Source organism: Curcuma longa, chromosome 8, assembly GCF_044706935.1.
Source record: "Curcuma longa cultivar G26 ecotype Majalengka, Jawa Barat chromosome 8, ITB_CL_G26_1.1, whole genome shotgun sequence".
Taxonomy (NCBI): domain Eukaryota; kingdom Viridiplantae; phylum Streptophyta; class Magnoliopsida; order Zingiberales; family Zingiberaceae; genus Curcuma; species Curcuma longa.
The window spans coordinates 1,830,571-1,839,445 of NC_133868.1; the positions used below are offsets into that span (position 1 = coordinate 1,830,571).

An 8,875-nucleotide genomic window follows, 5' to 3' on the forward strand; every position below is an offset into this window, starting at 1 on the left:
ATGTCTAAGACACTGTGGGTGATTCGCCCCAGTGTTTTGGAGGCCGGCAGTCCACCGAGAAGTGAGATCCTCTGCGATTTGCTCCGGCAATACCTTACTCCTCTTCATTCATCGGAGCTAGACAAGGGGCACTTTGTCGGCTCCGATCATCCTCATCCACTGGAGAAAAAGCAAGGTAAGGGGTTTATGTTTATTGCTATCTAACTTTTGGTCTGTGATTTGTAGTTGGGAGTTGGGGTAAAGGCTGAACATCGATCCTGCTTCCTTCGGTTTTTCCGCTGTTCCGCTGTGGGTGATTCTCTCCAGCGCGACTCAATCCATTGTTGGTGTGACTTGACTGAATGATCTGGGTGCTATCTTGCGGATTTGGAAGAACCATTTCCATTTCATGATGCATTTGATCCCTTAGTTCATCTCTGTTCTTACTGATCAAAACCCCCTTTGTTTGCTTGTTTATCATTGTTCATTTGCATGATTGGGCAGATTTGGAACCCTAGAACCATTTTTTTTTGTATGCATTAGTTGTTACTCTTGTTGAGGTTATTCTGTAAATACCAATAAGTTAACAGATTCATATGAGGAGTTTATTGAACTATTGATTGTGAATTGGAATAAAAGTAGTTGTTGGTTGATAAGTGGTTTGTGTGATAATTGTTTGGTGTTAATCAGTTGTTGTGTTGAAGGTTTGTATAATGTTTGTCTTGCAATTGTAATTTAGGATGGATTTTATATGATTTATTATGTTGTTGTATATTGTAGCACTGTAATTGTATAGAGTATTGGATTTTATGTGATACATGACTTGTGGTGTTGTAAGATTGTAAACATTGTAAAGGTTGTAATCGGTGGTAGGTTAGTACGATGTTGATTCATGTTGTATGGTGATCTATTGTAGTTGTTCATGATTTGGTTGTTGTATGAGTTGATTTGTTTGATACATGTTGTATAGTCTATGTATGAAGAGTAGTGTGTGTTATGTAAATGAAATCATGTTGTATGTTATATAATGAACTTGTATTATCAATAACTAGTTATGTTGCATGCAATTATCGTTGTGGTGGTTGTTGTATAATTTCTAATAATCATGAGTTGGTTTTGCAAAATTTGTAGGATTCATGTTGTGTAGTTTATGTATGTTGAATGATGTGTGTTGTATGATTCATGATGTAGAAATTAGTTGTATTGTATGTTGTTTGTATGAGTGTTGAATGATACCTGATGTAAGATTAGGGTTTAGCTATGTGGGTGTGATGTTGTATGTTAAATGTATAAAATTCATTTTGTATATTGAATTTTATTAATAAATGTTACTTTTGTATCATTGTTTGAATAAATGTATGATTAGGAATGTGTATTTTGTATATTTAGGATTCTTTGTTAATTATAAGTTAAATTATGAATAAATGAATTGTTAATAATTAGGAATGAATAAGGCATAATAAAACCTCTGTACCAGATGTCTAGGATAACTTCCATCATTGAGTCAAAAAGAGATGACCCGGACCTCTCTGTACTACTTAAAATGATAGTTAGGGGTTTGGTAAATAAAATAAATAATTTTGATGGGTGTAAGTGACACAATAAATACGGGAATATATGTACATAAATAACAATAATTTTCCCTAATAAAACACCGTCATCACTTGCCTTATGATAGATATGTAGTAATTTCTTTGTTTTGATATACTGTTTCTTACTGAGCATAGACTGGTAGTTATTATACGCATTAGTGTCATGCACCATCTCTACATAATTGCATACTAGCAATCATCGGCTCCTTTATAGTTTGAGCCCGTCACTCTAGGATTGCATACTAGCGATCATCGGCTCCTTTATAGTCTGAGCCCGTCGCTACAGGATTGCATACTAGTGATCATCGGCTCCTTTGTAGTCTGAGCCGTCGCTAGTTACATGATCTGCATACACTGCCACTCATGGGTTAGTGGTACATCAAGAGACCTTATGCATTGGTTTGGCGACCTTGCAATCTGTTGTAGGGTTCGTGCCGTGGTGTTAATATATATGATTCTGGTATGTACAACTTTCTCTTTGTGGTTCAGTTGTTCATTTCTTACTGTACAGGCATGGTTATTATTACTGCTAGTTAGTTTATTGTACATATCTGTTAGATATCCACTGAGTTCTTTGAACTCACCCCGTTGATTTCATTCTTTTCAGGTTGACGTCTGTCTGGAGAGTCGTGCTGCTAGTCCCTCGTCGAGTTGACTTCACCCATTTTTTATTTTTGCTATATTTTCAGTATTTGCGTCAGAACATGTTCTATGTCGTATGGAGGGTCTTATACATGTTTAGTTTTTAGTATGCACGTTATAATTACTGGTTGTGGATTTTATTTTCATTGTTAGTACTTGAGTACCATTTTGACATGTGTGGATTGTGACCGTGTAGGCCTTATTGTGGTCATGTCAGCCTTATTATATTTATATGCAGGGAAAGTGAATTGTTACAAGGGAGATGCTACCGAAATTTTTCGGACAGTCGTCTCCCGGGACGTGACAATTTAGTGGTATCAGAGCAGGTTTTTTGAGTCTTTCGGTGTTTTCGGATTTTCAAAGTTTATCTGATACCAATTTATTTTGGTATCAGAGAAAAGTATGCAATGCCTTTCGGTTTTGGTACTTCGGATTTTTGTTTTGGAGTCATTATTGCGATAAGGTCATGATTTGGGACTAGGCAGCGACAGGCATCTCTAGACGGCAATAGGTAAAATGTTTAATATAGCAATTTTGTACCTTTGGTAATAATTTTAACAGATATGACTCTTATAATGGTGTTTAATTAGGATTAGGATGATATCTGATTTATGATCTTACATTTTACATCGTAAATACGTGTTGCTAGATGCTCCTGTATCATTCTCTTTTGGCAAGAGATTTTAATTCAAGGTCGTGCGTTTTGGCCTAATTCAGATTTATTAACTACGAGGAAAAATTTCATTGTGAAATAATTGGATCTTTCCAATATGTCATTAGGAGAAGAATAAAGATACGATTTTTTTCCCCTTGATTCTCCCAGCTAGTATATTGTTCATTCCTCTTTCTTTTATAGTTTCTGAAATTTCTTTTATATCTGAATGTCTTACAGCTTCCCAATCCAGTGAGTCCATTCTATCTATACTTCTCTCTAAATTATAACCATTCTGGCATGCTTCCGTTCGCAAGCTATCCCAGTCAAAAGAAACTGTATTTGTAGACTCCTCCCTGGTGTTCTTTGGCTTTGGTGCACCTTTTGATGCTTCAGTTGGAAACTTAATGGGACTACAAATTCCAACTCCATTTATCACTTTTGATGAGTTCTTTAAATCATTACATGAGTTTGATATTGCATCCTGCAAGAAATGATTTTGTGCCAAAATAAAAAATAAATTCAACTTCGTATTGGTTATTTATTTATTTTTCTTCCTTGACAGTCCTTCCATTCACTTTGCTTAGATATCATAGCATCTCCTATAACCATGTTTCTATTGCTCTAGCAGATAAATCTTTACCATGTTTCTATTGCTCTAGCAGAGACATTACCTACATAAAGTTGATTGGTTTTGCTATGCCATGATTAGTTGTCATTTTGGAACCTCTTTACCTTATTTGTTATCCTGATTCAAAGTGGTCAATCGGTAAGTCATGAATGGCATAACATGATTAGTGCCCTTTAATGTATAATAGCCAACAGAGGTTTTTGCTTTCCTTCAGCATTATTAGAATTTATAATAGTTGTGTTATGTGTTAACTGCCACACGATGTTATGCCAATCATGTATATAGTTAAAATAGTACTCTTTGTTGAACAATACAATACAAGATTTACTGCTCAAATTAGTAACAGAACGAGAATCTCTCATAGACACAGAATTTTCTTCTTGAATTGTCTTTGAGGAAGGGCACAAACTGATGATGGTTGTAGCCTCCCCTCCCTCCACTGCATTAAAGCCCTTGTTAAATTTCTCCTTCTAGCCTCTCCTTCCCTATGAGAGTTATATGCTGAGTGAGTCACTTTGGAAGGGACAACACTATTGCAATGGTCGAAGATTATTTCTAGACGTTCGTACGTGCTTCTTATCTAAAGGAAGAACGAAAATAGAGGTTTGCATATGCGACTCCCTATGCTACACTTACTTTTCCCTGAGTTTAGTTTACCTATTTCACTAGGTTTCAGAGACTTTCATGCTCTATGATTTGAGATACTTTGTTTGTTTCTCTTAGATATTTTCTTATAGCCTGATTTTTTTTTCACAAGTTGATCATTCGTGCACCCATGGATATGTGCTCATATCAAGGTTCAAAATTCCATTCGAAATAAAGTTTCAATGGCCAACCTGACCTAGATGCCGAGATGGTTTCGGTGCTATCTCGGCTGATATATAGGTATTAGTAGCAAATTGGAGGTAGTGGAGGAAGGAGGAAAAAAAAGAAATAGCTTAGATATGCTTCAAAACCTTGTCATAGTTAGCTCAGCCCCCGGTTCACGTAGGTGTGGCTTGTATGCTTGAAGACAGGTCATTTCGGATGATTCATCAACATCATGAGACTTTATTTAATCTCCATTATCTGCATATTTGACTAAATGGATTGGTTCATTCGGTTTGGGCAAATATCTATCATTTTGATAATACAATCCTTGATGTAGATGGTAACTTAAGTTTAATATTAAGAACTTTTAACTGTGCACTATTCATTATGGCAGTATAAAATAGGTTTAATCTCTACTCATGTTTTCTTATATAAATTCCCGTGTGAATTCACCTTCTATTTTTGTTATCATTAGTCAAAAGGATAATTGCTAATTTATGTGGGAGGTTGTTAGATGTCTAATTTGAAGTTTCAACTTCTGTTCATTCTTAATTAAAAGAGATAAAAAAATAGTTAGTTAAGAATCAAGTACATATGGTAATGTATCTATTGCATGGGTAATTTCTTTATTTGGGTGATAGTGGATTGTTATCATTGGTTGGATCATTTAATCATTGATTTACTAAGCTAGGTGACTGATGATGGTTTGATGTTGTCAAACCTGAGGAGGAAGAGGGAGAGGTTTATTGTAGGGCGACAAGATTTTCATCTATTAACTCAGCATTTACCTTGTTGAATCTTGATGTGTTTTTAAGTCTGGCGTGATTGGGATCATTGATCTTAAGTTAGTAGGTGGTATTTGATTTTATGGCCTTGTACATCAGTATGCCCATCAGTCGACAGCAACATCTCAGATTTAGCTACAACCAGAGTAGAGGCACAGCGGAATGAGGTATCGATCATTGGAAGTATAGTATTTTAGCACTATAGTACGTAGATAGAAAATTTAGAGATCAAATTTTTATTAGTGGGGGAGAATGTAAAATATCAGAAATTTTGCTAGTGAGACAAAAGGGAACTCGTCTTGCGAAGACGGAATGAACTGAACCAAATGAGTTGGTTTAAACTCAATCTAAACCAACTTGGTTTGGTTCATGATTGTAACGCCCGCCCTTAGGTGGGGCGGCGGACGCTACATTTTCTTTTTCATTCATATAATTATACATATGAATCACAAACATTGCAGCGGAAATTAAATATTCATACATGATAGTGATGTATTCATATGCGATTGAAAACTAATAAACTTTCTAATTCAAAACTAATTCAAGTATGTCTGGGTATCTAGTTCTAACTAAAAGAAACATAGCATATCATTCTTAACCAGAAACCATAACTCGACATGTAAAGTTAGACTAAACATCCATAACATAAAGTAAATCCAAACATCCCAAAAAAAGTGAAATATAAAACATGCAAATACTAAGTTCAGAATCTAGAATGGTAATAGGATCGTTCTCTGCCAAGTCACTGCCACACACACACTTGCCCTTCCTGCTGCTTCCCATTCCTTAGTAACCTTTAGTTTGATCTGCAACATAAGAAGGTAAACTATAAGCACGAAGGCTTAGTAAGCTTCTTTCCTACTCACGAAAATTCAAACGTCACATAAGGCATGAATGTACATCACATAAATAAAGCACATAAAGCATGAATACACATTAGCATTAAATGAAGCACATAAGCATGAATACACCTTAGCATTAAATCATGTGCATAAACAATGAGGATGCTTTTTCAAAACATATATATAGTAGTTAAACATAATCATCATCATCATCCTTGTTGGGGTCCCCGGCTTGTACCCATTCATCATTTGTGCACATTCCTAAGTAAGTACGAGATAGCTAGTCTCGACCTACTAGGGTACTAGGCATACTATCCTTCAACCTAGGGGCGTTCTAGTACAAGCCATGCATAAAGTAAAATAACATACATGATCCCCATAGTGAATGTTCTTTAAACATTCCATTATTCATAAGTCATGCCTTCAACATGATTCTTGAAACATGACACAACATAAAACATAATCTCAACACATATAACATGGCATGGAGTAAAGCATAACATCATAAAGAAAAATACATAACATGCCAACTTATCACTTCATGGATCATAAAACATCCCCTTATTCATTTTAATCCAAGAGTAAGTACAAGCCATGCATAAAGTAAAATAACATACATGATTTCCTTTAACCACTTTTCATAGTGAATGTTCTTGTTTAAACATTCCATTATTCCAAAACCAATAAGTCATGCATAGCATTGATATACATTTATACCAAGCATAAGAAACCCTAATCCAAAACCAACCATAATCTTTGGATCATGGCCGAAACCTACAAGCATGGCCTTCTTCATGAATTTTCAACCACATCACACAAGTAAACATAAATTTCATAAAATACAATAGTTAGAACCATTATGTTGCAGGTAACTAGGGTTCCCAAAATAAACATAATCTCAACACATATAACATGGCATGGAGTAAAGCATAACATCATAAATGTGCCCTACACATATCTACAATTTCTCTTATCCTTTTAATAACACACCCTTGTTAGGGCTCATGGTTATCTCATGCATTCCTAAAGCTTACCATTTAAGGTCCAAGGTTCAATGGCACCAATATTTTTCTTACTCTTTTTCTTTTATTTTTGGCAAAGCTCACATAAGGTAAAGCCCATCAAGAGTTATGCTATTCTTTTTAATCACATGGAGCCAATTAGGTTTTAGGATAAAACGCTACTAGTATCCATTAAGGATTTTCACCATTAAGAGCCCATGTAAGGCTCATTAGTACTTACACTAAAATTTTCATAATCTAAGCTATCATTCATGTAGACATGTTCAATATTAAGAAAATATTGAAAGAATTTTGCGGGTGTTACAAATAGAAGAGGGGTTGACAAAATAAAAGGGGCAAGAAGATTCGTCTTGCGAAGACGAATCAAACAAAACTAGTTTGGGTCAAATCGGAGATCGTTTGGTTAGTAAACCGAGCGAACCAAGATCAAACCCGGTTTGCTATAGTCATCGGTTCAATCGCTACAGTAAATCTAGGTTTTAAGCCGGTTCAGCCGCTTAACTGCGCCGAATGATTAACCTAAACCTTATAAACTAATGTAGCTCCTCAAAATAATGGAAGAGACATCCCTCCCAAACCCGCGATCTGGTGCTCGACACCGCCGCCCTCCATCGCACGCCGCCCTCTCCCACCTCCCAAGTTCAAATCCCGAAGACATGGCTTCCTCCTCCAAAGCCCTAAGTGAGCTCCTCCGCTCGCGGAATCGTCTCCGCCTGTGCACCTGTCCTCTCGCAGTCGGTGAACAACCCTCCGTCGCAGAGCTAGTTTTCCGCGCTGCCTCCATGGGATCTTCTTCGTGGATTCAGGGGAGATCCGGTAGTTCTTACCTTCAATTTGAATTCGTATATCTATGAAGGAATCGTCTCCAAATGTCGAATGCTTCGAGGGAGGTATGTTCCCACTCTGTGTCTTCTGAGTCCCCAACTTCAAATGGCCTTCTTGCATTTTTATGGGAGGCCTCCTATAGTTACCTACAGGAGGCAATTATTCTACACACATGACGGTGGAACCATTGCTTTGGATTGGTTGCTTGTATTTGATGTTGCAGGAGGTTCCGATTACATGGACAATTCCATAACACAAGATGATACTACACCTATTGTAGTTGTAATCCCTGGACTAACAAGTGATGTTGTTTCTCCTGTATTTTCTACCAAGACATAGTTGCTAGCACTTCTTGAAAGATATGCATAGAGTACCTCAAGCATTTGACATATGGTTTGGCAAAGCAAGGGCAGAACATTGTGGTGAGCAACCATCGTGGATTGGCTGACATTTCCATTACATCTGATTGCTTTTACAATGCTGGATGGACTGAAGACGTCCGAGAAGTTATAAATTAGCTTCATCAAAAATATCCGAAAGCTAATCTTTTTGTTGTTGGGACAAGTGTTGGTGCTAATATTCTGGTGAAGTATCTTGGAGAAGATGAAGGGAACACACCTATTGCTGATGCTGCATCTATTAGTTCTCCATGGGATTTAGTGATTTGTGACAGATTTCTTAATAAAAAGCCAATCCAACAATTTTATAACAGAGCCCTAACAATTGGTCTCAAGGATTACGCAAACTTACATGAGCATGTCTTAACTAGGCTGGCAAACTGGGAAGGCATCAGACAGGACATTGAACGGAATTTCTAGATGAAAGTTTTCTTTTCGGACATTGACTACTTTCAAAAGGCGGGTATCTCGACTCATCTCTTTAGATATGTCGTTTGATATGTATAGTATCGCTATAGCTAGTAATAATTGTATGCTTTTATATATGTCCTGGTGTATTAATACTTGTTTCATGTATATATCAGGTGGTATGTCTTTTTACCTGCTACTTGTTTACTTGCCTTATGATAGATATGTAGTAATTTCTTTGTTTTGATATACTGTTTCTTACTGAGCATAGACGGGTAGTTATTATACG

The 8,875-nt window shown here is 36.4% G+C and overlaps 1 pseudogene; it reads left to right on the top strand.

Moving 5' to 3' along the window:
• Positions 1-8,598, top strand: LOC141833168 (embryogenesis-associated protein EMB8-like; annotated as a pseudogene).
• The last annotated feature ends 277 nt before the right edge of the window (positions 8,599-8,875 follow it).